Source organism: Crocodylus porosus, unplaced genomic scaffold, assembly GCF_001723895.1.
Source record: "Crocodylus porosus isolate Cpor-Errol unplaced genomic scaffold, CroPor_comp1, whole genome shotgun sequence".
In the NCBI taxonomy this organism is placed as follows: Eukaryota; Metazoa; Chordata; order Crocodylia; family Crocodylidae; genus Crocodylus; species Crocodylus porosus.
In genome coordinates, this window is record NW_017728943.1 from 75,140,896 (window position 1) to 75,153,854 (window position 12,959).

The window sequence follows — 12,959 nt, forward strand, 5'->3', positions numbered from 1 at the left end:
TACAGACATACACCACCATCTGAGCCCACCACTGCTCAGACTTAGTAAACAGCCATTGAGCTGTTACAGGTCAAGGACTCTGCATATCTTCAGGATATGACATGGGCAAGTAAACTGCGCCTGTAGTCAGAGAGCAACCATCCCATGTCCTCTGTCCATTTCCCATCTGCAACATCCTGCCTGCCCCTATTGTCCTTCACTGGGATCCCTGACCCAATGGGCTCACAGTCCATACCTGCTGTGGCAGAAGGCCACCTCTGTTTCTCCCCAAAAACTCTGCTCGGTGACCATTTGGTTAGGATGGGCCCAGCAGAGGATACACACCTTACCCTATCTCTTTAGGTAAGCTGAGCTGGATACATTCCTGAGGAAGGGGGAAAACCTGTTCCCTCTGCCTACATGACTGGTATCAGCAGCCATGAGGGAGATTCAGAGAGAGAGAAGAGCTGAACCATCTGAAATTTGCTCTCTCTCTCAAAACTCATGATCAAGGAACTGCCTGCCTACTGAGGAAATCTTCACCTGCCTCTGGATGATACTTGTGAGTAAGCTACCTGAGATCTAATTAGATATATAACTGGAAGTAACTCAGATGTGTGATCAAAGGCTACCCAGCCATGGGAGTTTGCTCTATGGGATTTCTCTGATATCGCTCTATTCTGTACCCTAGTCCACCTCTACCCCTGTAACCAATAAAGTTCTCCTTTGTACCTAGTGTGGGAGACTTATTGGGAGTGGGTCTAGATTATGCCTTGGGGTCCTCTTGGTTTGGCTGACTAAGGGAGACCACTACTTGTGCTTCCAACTGAGTGAAGCATCCCAAGTTCTTGAAGTGAATCAAGTACCCTCGAGGGCTACTAGGCCTGTGTTTCCCAGGGTGCACAGAGCCAGAACCAAACCTAGCCCTGAGTGGTGGCAATGGAACCCCCAGGCTAGTGGGTGTGCTCCAGGAAGGGAGTCGGCCAGACATGAGGCGCCCCCAGGGAGACACTCAGAGCCTAGAAAGTGGTTGGGTGCAGTGAGGTGGGTGGCTTACCGCAGGAGTGCCCCCTACTGGCCCATCACACCTGCCTGCACAAGCTTCCCTATTGCTGCCCACCTTTGCTCCCAGCAAAACAGCCTCCAGTCATCCCAGTCCCAGGGATCCAGCCAGCTTGAGGAAACACACAGATGCCTCTTTTGCCTGCACATGGTATGTTTGTGCATATCATAGAGGATATGTGTTCTGGGGGTGGGCCAGGTGTCTACCTCCTTACCAAGATTCATTCTATTGCAAGTGATTGTTCCCCCTCTCCATATTACACTCCATTGCAGGTGTGTGGAGACCACTCACTTGAATTGAGAGATTAAAACCTTTCATTGTTTTATGGAGGTGCATCTACAATGAAGATCACAGTTATCATACGATGTTCAGTCCACCCTCAACTGAAGGACAATTATGTCAGTTTTGTTGACACCCTCTTCAGTCCCTGCACTCTCAGCCTGATGGTTGAACAACAGCTACCAGGTCCCTTCTAGCTCTGCCTGGCTTCAGGCCCTAAACTTGAAATAAGGCCTTGAGCATTGTGCTGAGGATCATAGTGGTTTGCCCAAACCCCAAACCCTCCTTTCTATTGCACAGCCACCAATCAATGCACACATTCCTGCCACACAACCAGTCCTACCCCTCTCCTCATCCCCACTCTTGCTGTGTGAAAGTTCAGCCCTGGCTTTCATAGTAATGCACACTGCTCATTAGGAAAAATTAAAGCATTTTATTGTAAACAGCAGTAAGCAGGAAAGTGAGAAAGGGGATGGCCCTGGAGTTAGGCAACAGAGCAGAGAGAAAACTAATGGTTTGTTACTCAAGATAAGTGCAAACTTACAGTGCAAGCCCAAGACCCTCTGTGTCAGTGAGAACACCCCTGGCCTTTCTCCCTATCAAACACAGTACCTAAACAAATTGGTGACATGTTTCTTGAGGCACAAAGATGAATACTTCAAGCTTTGGCTTCTCCCTCAGCTGGTTCTGGACTTTCTCCACACCACAGTCCCTGAACACCATCATTCATGATCACTTGTGGTGCGGTGAGGCAGTAAGATAGGTGAGCTAGTTGCTGGTTGTAGCACTCTCATATCCTGTGTTTTGAGCAGTTGTAGCTGCTCTACCATAATGTGAATGTGATGTGAATATGAAGTGTATGATAGCAGGGGGAGCAGTCCTGCAGGACTATGCTGACTGTAATTTAGACTACAACTCCCAGAAGCCCCAAGGGCCTGGGAACAAAGGAAGAGGAAGTGACAGAGTGGGGCAGGGAGTTGCCAGGTATGCAGTTTTCCTGCCAAATTGGGCTACTTTGAAAGTGTGGCTGTGGGGTTGTTTTTTTTCAGCTGCAGGCTTTTTTATTGACATAATTTGCAGGCTGGCAGACTTCCAGCCTCTGCAGGGAGCTGCTGGGAGGAAGCTGAAGGAAAGCAGTATGCCAGGGGGTGCCACGCCACATACACAGACAATGCAGCCTTAAAGGCAGCTCCAGCAGGTAAGTGAGGAGAAGAGGGGGATTGAGGTCCCTATAGGGCAGGACAGGCCAGGGCAGCCATGGCAGATTCTACCGTGGCTCCTCCAGCTGTGCCTGCCTCTGCCCCGGGGGGCCATGGGAGAAACCCCCATAGCTGCCCTGCCCTACCCCATCCCCTGCCTGGTCCCAGCCTAGTCCTGGCATCTGCTGCCCAAGGTAATGAGGCAGGGGCAGGGGAAGGGGCAGGTCCTGGTTGTGGTCCTGGTCCTGAGCCCCAGTCCTGAGCCTCTTGCTCAGCTGCCCAAGACAATGAGGGAGGGGCAGTGTGGCTTGGTACCTGCCTGAAACAGGGAGGGTTGGAGGAGAGGGAGGAGCTCAGGAAGTGGAGCCCTCCCTGCTGCATCTGCAAAGTGGAGTAAGAAGGTGAGTGAGTGCACATTTCAGGCCTTGGCCAGCCCCAGCCCAGCCCTGAGGCTGACAGCAGGCTCCTCTCCTGGGCCGGGCGAGGCCAGGGCTGGCCCCCACTGCAGCAGGTAAGAGCGAAGCCAGGAGTGGAGCAAGCAGTGCTAGGATCCCCTGTGGGGCAGGCTTCCCCTGCCTCCCCTGGCAGCTCCACACTGGAACAGGACTGGGAGGGGAGGGGAGGGGAGGAAAGGCTGCCCCCACCCCACCTCACACTTCCTGCCCCCTGCTGCTTGTACTGGGGCTAATGCCCAGCTGAGGGGTAGCTGTGTGGGGACAGCTCCACCCCACCCCACTGCATCACTTCTTCCAGGCTCTGGTGGCTTCCCCTGTGGGAGAGCCTGGGAGAGGGGGCCTGGAAGACTCCTGGTCTGCGCCTTCTGGGAGCATAAAGTGGGGACAGGTGCTGAGGTGAGCAAAGCCTGGTACTCCACGAATCCCCATCAACCACCTGGCTGAGTGAGAGGGGGGCATAATCCCCTCTATTCCTCCCACAAACTAGGTGGGGAGTCAGAGAATCACAGTCCCTGAAATGGGCAGCCCAGCCCTCTAGCTGATGTGAGCTTGTGTGCTGTAAACCCCAGGCTCACCCAGTTGAGTCCCTTGTGGACCTAAATGTCCAAACCAGAGCCCTGCTTGGAAGTGGGGTCAAAGCTTTCCATCTTGGTGTTGTCGCATTAGGTTGAAAATGCCCAGTTGTGACTAAGTCGGTGGGCTGATGCCAATGAGGATGCAGTTTATGATTAATATGCAATATTTATTTGGCTTTAACCTATAAAATATTGACAACTCAAGCAAATGATTTCCTATATAGTACTAATCTATGACAACACACAATAATCAAACAAAGCTGGGGAGTGATGTCCATTGGGTCATAAGGTTCGGGTCAAGTCCCCTTGCTTTCAAAACCACGAGTGGTTTTGGTGCAGCTGGCCAAGGCCCTAGTCTCAGACCTGGTCAATGGCTCATATTTCTTAAAAGGTCATTTAACAATTAAAACATAATCAATCAAAATAATTACAAAAAGCTAAATGGGAAATTACATCCGTTGAGTCACGGGGTCCAGGTCAAGGCCCCTTGCTTTCAAGGTCACGAGCGACCTTGGTGCGGCTAGCCAAGACCCTAGACCCAGACTTGGTCAACGGCTCATGTCTCTTACAGGAAAGACAGACAAATACAAACATAAATAGCTACAGTCATACGTGCACGCTTACCACTACAGCAAACAAAAGGAGCGGCTTCACGGCTGGGAACGCTAGTCTCTTCGTGGAGGCCTCAAGAACGATCCGAGTTAAGCTTGGGGGGCGACCCTGGTGGGTGATCAGTCCACAGGCCCTTTGACGCTTGAAGTTACAATTCAAACTTCCCCCGTCAGGGGCCTTGTGGCTCTACCCTTTTATACCCTCACTCTTTTTCACTTATTTTTACTGGCCAATTGTATTACCTTTCTGCCAGCATTATGTTTCCACTTGTCAATAGCTCTTTCCCCACTGCAGCCCCCTCATGGTTTTCTGCTTAGCCGGTTATGTTGCAATTTCCTTCCTACTTTGGCAGTTCAATGCGATTGACTTCCCTGCCTCGTGAGTGTGACAGGGGTCACCCAGCCAGAGGCCCATGTTACAGCCTAGCATTCTGCCATTTCGCTGCAGCCTGGCCATTCATCTGGGGAGATGCCTGCGACAGGTGTTGCCTGATGCACTGGCTAAACAACAAGCTATTCTCTCTGCTTGAGCAAACTTGGGACTTCTCCACTGCTGTTGGGGAAAGGTGCTTTTTTTGCAGCTGGAGGAGGAATTGAGCAGTAACACACACTCAGCTGTTCAAGTGGAGACATAGGCAGGCAGAGAGCAACATCAGGTGCTGCTCAAGCTTCTGATCCTTTCTGTACAAAGGTCTTATGCACCTTGTTTGGCAGTGAGAGAAGCCTCTTATGGAAATAAATTTAAAGCAAATCGGGGTGCTCAACAAAAAAAATAGTGGGGGGGAGTGGGAAATCTCCCAGTTTTAGAAAAGAATCTTACAGAGAAGTCTCTCTCTAAGAATGGCTACCTTGGCTTCTCTTTTCCTGTCTTTTTGTGCCAGGCTTGGGTCATTTGACAGAGTTCTGCTTTTGGTTCATCAAGCCAATGCTAGTGATCAAGTAACCACAGTGGTTCAGGCTGACTTTATAGTTTATTGAAATAAGGTTATTATTCCAATGTTCTTTTAAACAGTGCTTCTGAGAACACTTGAGTACAGCTGTGAGCACAGCCACAGGGGCTGTGAGGGGCCTTTAATTGAGTATTTAAAGATATTTCCCTACCAAACCAGTACAGGCTGAGTGGCGGTTACAGTCTGGACTCTGGAGTTAATCAGAGGAAAGAAAATGTTGGTGAAGCTCCACTAAAAATCCTCCAAATTACTGACACAAGGTGGTTGTCTATTAGTGCATGCATAAATAGTGATCGAGCAATATGAAGAGCTGAAATTCCACTTCCAATTTGCAAAGGATAAAGAAAGAAACTACAGTGCTGAACTCCTCTATCAAATGTATGTTCACTGGGTTGGCAAATTGTACCTCCTTTTCCTTCAGCTTGTCCTGCAGGATGCAAACAGAATAAACAAGATGGTCAAACTTGAAAATGCAAACCCATTAAAGCTTCTCAATGACCTGCTGTCATTCTATCACAGTCTCCTCCAAAGAGTGATTAAAGTCAATGACATTGATTTAACAATGTAGTCATCTGTAGTCAACTTTGACTTCACAAATGAAAGCACCCACTTACCTCTTTCTGAAGTTGATCTTGGAGTCCAATTTCACATGGAGCTAGAAAATGTCAGTCTTCCATTATTGACAGTGGACAACATCAAAATCTGATGTAGGGATCACCTGCTTGAGTTTTCAAAACAAGTAAAGCAAAGGCTGCCTGCAAATGTCCAGCAACTTCAGTCTCTTTGTGCACTCAACGCGTCTGTTGTACTCAACCCTAAAAAAACATCACTTGCAACTCTGTCATTTTTACCATTATACAAAGAATAGCTTGGCAAACTCAATCAGCAGTGGAGAGTACTGAGCACTCCTCAGTAGGAGAAGACTGGCGATAACCAAATTGAACTGTTTTAGATTGAGGTAAAAAAAACACTCAGCTGCTTCAGGCGACAAGGACTTTACAGAGCTGGGTTCATTTGCCCTCTCACTACTGTCCTTACCATTCAGCAACACAGCTGTGGAACATACATTTTCTGAAATGAACATGATAAAGACAAAACTGAGAAACAAAATGAAACACAACCTACTTGAAAACATGCTTCACATCAGAGCATGCAGGCACAGAAACAAAATCTGCTGCAACCAGTTTCAGCCATCTAAAGAGATGCTAGCTCTGTTCAACTTGGGCATATATGAATCATTCTCTAGCAAGTATGCAGACTCAGATGAAGATTTCTAAAGTAAATAAATAGCATCTGGAATGGACTTTTTCATTTATAAATAGTTGTTGAAAGATGAAACGCTCTTCAGTCACCGCCAGCTGAGATCCCAACAAAAATTGAGGTGAGGATTAGTGTTGAAATGTTGTTTGATTATATTTAAATTTAATATTTTAATGTGGAAAAAATTTTGTGGAAGAGCACCCATTGCCCACCAGAGGGTATTGCCATACATCGAGGCCACACTGAAGGTAAGAGCCATTTCTTCTCTCTTTATTAAGTAGCTGCTCACTCCCGCAGGGTGGGGAACAAAGGGAGAGTACACAATGCACACAATAAACAAAAGAAAACCCATCTGCCCCACTGGGCCTACCTAAACAGTAAAAGTACAACAATATACTGCATAATGTCCCCAGCTGGTGTTAGCCTCTGGGGACAACCTGGTGGGGGATGTGCTAGTACAAGGGAGGCTAGGGGACAGGGATCATGAAATGATCCAGTTTGCTATTCAGAGGAAGGTGGGGAGGGTAACTAGCACAGTGCAAATGCTTGACTTTAGAAAAGCCGACTTTGATGTGCTCGGGGCAGTAGTCAGGGAGGCACTCGGAGTCCAGGGTGTAGCTATATGGGGGTCCAGGAGAGGTGGTCTTTCCTCAAGGAGGCTATCCTTGGGGCACAACAAGATGCAATTCCACTGCACAGGAAGGTGGGAAAAGGGTCCAAGAAGCCTTCATAGCTGAGCGCGGATATCCAGGCTGGCCTGAGGGCAAAGAAAAAAGTGTACTGGTGGTGGAAGCAAAGGAGGAGTACACCTCCCTGACCTGAGCTTGTAGGGATTCGGTAAGGGAGGCTAAAGCAGCACTGGAGCTTAGATTAGCTTCTGGGATTAAGGATAACAAAAAGTCCTTCTTCAAGTATATAGGTAGCAAGAAGAAGTCTCGGGGTAATATTGGACCCCTACAGGGCAGGGCAGGACAGTTGACGATGGACGCGCAAGAGAAGGCAGAACTCTTTAACAAGTTCTTTGCCTCCGTGTTCCTGTCTGCTGACAATGGGCTGCTCTAGGGTGATAACGTAGAGAGGCCCAGGAAGGATGCGAGTCCCCCAACTGTTAGTTGAGACCTAGTTAAGGATTACCTGGAGGGCTTAGATGTATCCAAGCCAGTGGGCCTGGATGACCTTCATCCGTGGGTGCTGAGGGAATTGGCTGGTGTCATTGCAGAACCATTGGCATGGCTGTTCAAGGACTCCTGGTGCTCAGGCCAAGTCCCTGAGGACTGGAAAAGGGCCGATGTGGTCCCTATTTTCAAGAAGGGGAGGAAGGAAGAGCCTGGCAACTACAGGCCAGTCAACCTCACTTCTATCCTGGGGAAGGTCTTTGAAAAAATTATCAAGGTCCACATTTGTGAGAGCCCTGCAGGGGAAGGGATGTTGAGGGGTAACCGACACGGGTTTGTGCCAGGCCAATCCTGCCTGACTAACCTGGTCTCTTTCTATGACCAGGTAACAAGAGTTTAGATGGGAAGGAGGAAGTCGATGTCATCTTCTTGGACTTCCAGAAGGCCTTTGACATAGTGTCCCACCCAATTCTGGTGGGCAAGCTGAGGGACTGCAGCATTGATGAATGCACGGTCACATGGGTGGCAAACTGGCTCCAGGGGCACACCCAGAGGGTGGTGGTGGATGGGTCGATGTCAACCTGGGAGGGTGCGGGCAGCGGAGTCCTCCAGGGCTTGGCCCTTGGGCCAGTGCTGTTCAACATCTTCATTAGCGACCTGGACGAGGGTGTGGGGAGCACCCTGTTCAAGTTTGCTGATGACACCAAGCTGTGGGGTAAAGTGAATACACCAGCAGGCAGGGACTGCATCCAGGTAGACCTGGATAGGTTAGAGAAGTGGGCGGATCTGAACAGGATGCGGTTCAACAAGGAGAAGTGCAGGGTGCTGCACCTGGGGAGAGGGAACCAGCATTATGGTTATAGGTTAGGGGCTGACCCTCTCAGCAGCACAGAGGCAGAGAGGGATCTTGGAGTCATGATTGACTCCAGGATGAATATGAATCGCCAATGCAATGAAGCAATAGGCAGAGCCAACCACACCCTGTCATGCATCACTAACAGGTCCAGAGAGGTCTTGCTCCCCCTCTATGCAGTGCTGGTCAGGCCGCAGCTGGGGTACTGTGTCCAGTTCTGGGTGTCACACTTCAAGAGGGACCTGGAGAACCTGGAGAGGGTCCAGAGGAGGGCCACTCATATGGTTGGGGGCCTCCATGGCCAGCCCTATGAGAAGAGGCTGAGGGACCTGAATCTCTTCAGTCTTCGCAAGAGGAGACTGAGGGGAGAACTTGTGGCTGCCTACAACCTTATCAGGGGACAGCAGCAGGGACTTGGGGAAAGTCTGTTCACCAGGGCCCCCTTTGGAGTCGCTAGAAACAATGGCCACAAGCTGAGGAAAGATAGGTTTAGGTTAGATATTAGGCAGAACTACTTCACTGTAAGGGTGGCCAGAGCCTGGAATAGGCTTCCCAGAGAGGTGGTGCTCTCACCTTCCCTGGAAATCTTCAAGAGGAGACTGGATAGGCACCTGGCTGTGGTCTTATGACCCCTGCCACCCCCAGTGCTCCTTCCTGCCCATGGCAGGGGGTCGGACTCAATGATCTGTCTAGGTCTCTTCCAACTCATTGATTCTATTAATTAGATTATGAGCTACATTCATTACTGACACTAGTTAGGAAATTAAAGCAGGGACTAGTGTCCACAGCATTATTGCCTAGTGTGAAAATCAAAGTATTTATAAAAATTTTATTTTTTTTCCAGTTTTAAAAATTGGCTAGTTTTGGGCTAGTTTTGAAGTGACTTTGGGTTTTAAATTTAGCTGATGCCTGGCAACCCTGACAGGAACGTAAGTGAGGAGGAGATCCCAGCAGAATGGCAGCTCGGGGGAGCTGGGGACAGGACCCCACTGGCAGGAATTGGCCAGATCATGGACTGAAAGAGCGAGACTCAAACTTGAAAACACATGCCAGAGGCAGGGAGGTTAGGATTTAAGGTGCTAAGTATATGTACCACAGTGTTAGTGCCTATTACCTGTTATCTATTCCCTGAATGTATGTTACCACAATATTAATGTCTATTTACCTGTTACCCATTCTCCTTCTCTGGCCCATTAGTTTATGACTCTACCCACTAGGATTTTCTATATAAAGTGGGGAAACTCCTTGGATTCTTGTGCCAGTTTCTGGGCCTGCAAGGTTCGGCACACAATGACTATTTGGCTGCTTCCCTCAGTCCCTGTCCATTTGTCATGTGGGGGTCAGGCCTATGGTGCCCTATCTTGCGACACAGTCTGCTGACAGTTATTGGTAGGAGAAAATCAAGTGCTTCATGGACTATTACTGCAGATTCCAGGGCATAATATTCCTGTGTCTTTTGAGAGCCATCAGAGATATCCTGCTTCTTCCATAAGTCAAAGTGATCTGTGGCCACCGTGTGCTCCAGTAAAAAGAAAGCAAAGACAGCTGGACTCCCTTCTGTGGCATCAAAAAGATCTTACCTCCGCTGCAGGCTCGACATTACTAGGATCTCATCAGCCGGGGTGAAGGTATCCTACAGTGACAGGCAATGGACATTAGGGTTACTGCCACCATAATTCCTGCCACTGGGAGTTAAAATGCACCCTTGTGCTAACTGAGGGTTTGTTTCTGCCCAGATGAAAGTGTTGTTTAAGAACCATAAGCCAACTTTATTCCTGGGGCCAATTTCTGCTTTTCCTATGTTACAGCCTTTCTGGACCATAAGTTTTCCCCTACAACCTCTTGGAGGCCCCTATGTGCAGCCACACCTCTATACCTAAGCACTAGGACATGGACTCCAGAGTGTGCATGTGAGCCTCAATACCAGTTGGCCATCTTTGGCATTTCCAGAGCTACATACCTCTTCAGACTGTCTCTGTATTCTCCTGGGCTCCATTCCATATACTTCTCCTCAGGGTACCAGCCCTGGGCTGGTTTCTGATGCATAGCTACTGTTTTTCCCAAGTATCCTCAGGTAGCACCAGCATTGGCTCTCCCAAGCTGCTGCCCTCACTCCCTCCATCCCAACAAGGACACATCTACTCTCTTATACACTGCATCCCTTTCCCAGCATTCTTTTCTTCATCTCAGTCACAGGCTACATCTTGTAATACCACCCAGAATTCTTGGTCTTCAAGGGCCTGAGTACACCACAGTGACTAGGGAAGGCCCAAGAACACCCTACTTATGCACCACCCATCCACAAGCATGCTCCACACTCAGAAGTACACCAATGGTACCACTCCAGACTCAGCCCCAGCAGATGTTCTCAAGTTCACCAGAACCCAAGAGCCTAAGAGCACCTCAGAAGCAATACTCAGTTGTCTTTCCAGGCAGCTCCACAGGGGCATACTTGAGCCCTTCCTGCTTGAAACAGGGCACATCTATACGAGATGCTAAAAGAGCAGTAGACTAACTCTACTGCACATTAGCATGTCACAGTGAAAGTCATGCTAATGAGCAGTATAATTAGTCTGCACATCAGTGTAACGTAAAAGTTGTGTGCTGTAGCACCAATTATGATGCACTAAGATAGTACCTGTTATTCCAGGTACTAAACTTAATGAACCGTAATTACAGCACAATAATGTACATGTAGATATGCCTATAGATGGTCACACATGAAACTTGGGTGAATTTCTATTGAATCAAGGACTCTGAGAATTCAGTTTATTAACATAACCATGTCACTGACTAATTATTTTTTGTTTGAGGTTCCAACAGCAGAGAACACAGTTGGCTGTACACCAAATATTCCAGAGATATTCAGACAACTGAATGAAAATCTAATTGAGCTTTTGCTGCCTTCACCTCTATCCAAACAAGAAGTAGTAGTAAAAGTAGTAGTAAAACAAATGTTTACTAAGAGGTCTGAGTTTTGTTCTCATCCAGTTCATCTGGCAGCAGACCTTTTGGATCTTCAACACAGAGGACATTTATCAGAAGATGAATTATCTACTGCTCTCAATACAATTATGGAAGTAGCTAAGAATGTCCTGAACATCAACAAAATAGCCATTGTGACAGACATTGCTGAGTACCACACAAAAGAAAAACCTTTTGGAGCAAAGATATCACTTGACAAGCAGCAGAGAATATGAGGGGTGATCAAAAAGTTCTAAGACTTAGCCTTTATTTTAAAGAATAGTGTACAAACAACATTTTTATAAGCTGTCCCCTTCAAAGTAATCTCCCCCAGATGATATGCACTTGACCCAACATTCCTGCCACTTTTGGAAGCAATGCTGGAAGTCTTCAGCTATGAGTTTTTTGAGTTCTGCTTTCACGTTCTTATGGATGGTTGGAATGTCATCAAATCTCCTTCCTTTCAGCTTCATTTTGATTTATGGGAACAAAAAAAAAATCACATGGGGCAAGGTTAGGTGAATACGAAGGGTGTAGTATCACAGGAATGTTTTTTTCAGCCAAAAATTCTTGAATGGAGACAGCAGTGTATGAAAGAGCATTGTCATGGTGTAGAAACCATTGACCATTTTCACACAGCTCATGGCAGTTTCTTCTAACTTTATCCCTCAGTCGAATCAAAACCTCTTTATAAAAGGCCTGATTGATTGTTTGACTACTCGGTACAAATTTCTGATGAACAATACTCCGAACGTCAAGTCTTAGAACTTTTTGATCAAACCACGTATGTCTCTTCTGACATGGTGAAAGGGATATTCTAACAGGCTGACCTGGACATGCTCAGCAAATGGGCAGATGAGAACCTGATGGTGTTTAACACCGAAAAATGCAAGATTCTCCACCTTGGGAGGAAAAACCTGCAGCAACCTTATAGGCTTGGCAGTGCGACGTTGGATAGCACTACAGAAGAAAGAGACTTGGGGGTCATCATTGACCACAAGATGAACATGAGCCTGCAATGCGATGCTGCGGCTAATAAAGCAACCAAAACACTGACTTGCATCCATAGATGCTTCTCGAGCAAATCCCGGGACGTCATTCTCCCCTTGTACTCGGCCTTGGTGAGGCCGCAGCTGGAGTACTGCGTCCAGTTTTGGGCTCCACAATTCAAAAAGGATGTGGAGAAGCTTGAGAGAGTCCAGAGGAGAGCCACGCGCATGATCAGAGGTCAGGAAAACAGATCTTACGATGACAGGCTGAGAGCCATGGGACTCTTTAGCCTGGAAAAGCGCAGGCTCAGGGGTGATCTGATGGCCACCTATAAGTTTATCAGGGGTGACCACCAGGATCTGGGGGAACGTTTGTTCACCAAAGTGCCCCAAGGGATGACTAGGTCGAACAGTCACAAACTCCTGCAAGACCGTTTCAGGCTGGACATAAGGAAGAATTTCTTTACTGTCCGAGCCCCCAAGGTCTGGAACAGTCTGCCAGCGGAGGTGGTTCAAGCACCTACATTGAACACCTTCAAGAGTAAATTGGATGCTTATCTTGCTGGGATCCTATGATCCCAGCTGACTTCCTGCCCTTTGGGCAGGGGGCTGGACTCGATGATCTCCCAAGGTCCCTTCCAGCCCTGATGTCTATGAAATCTATTAA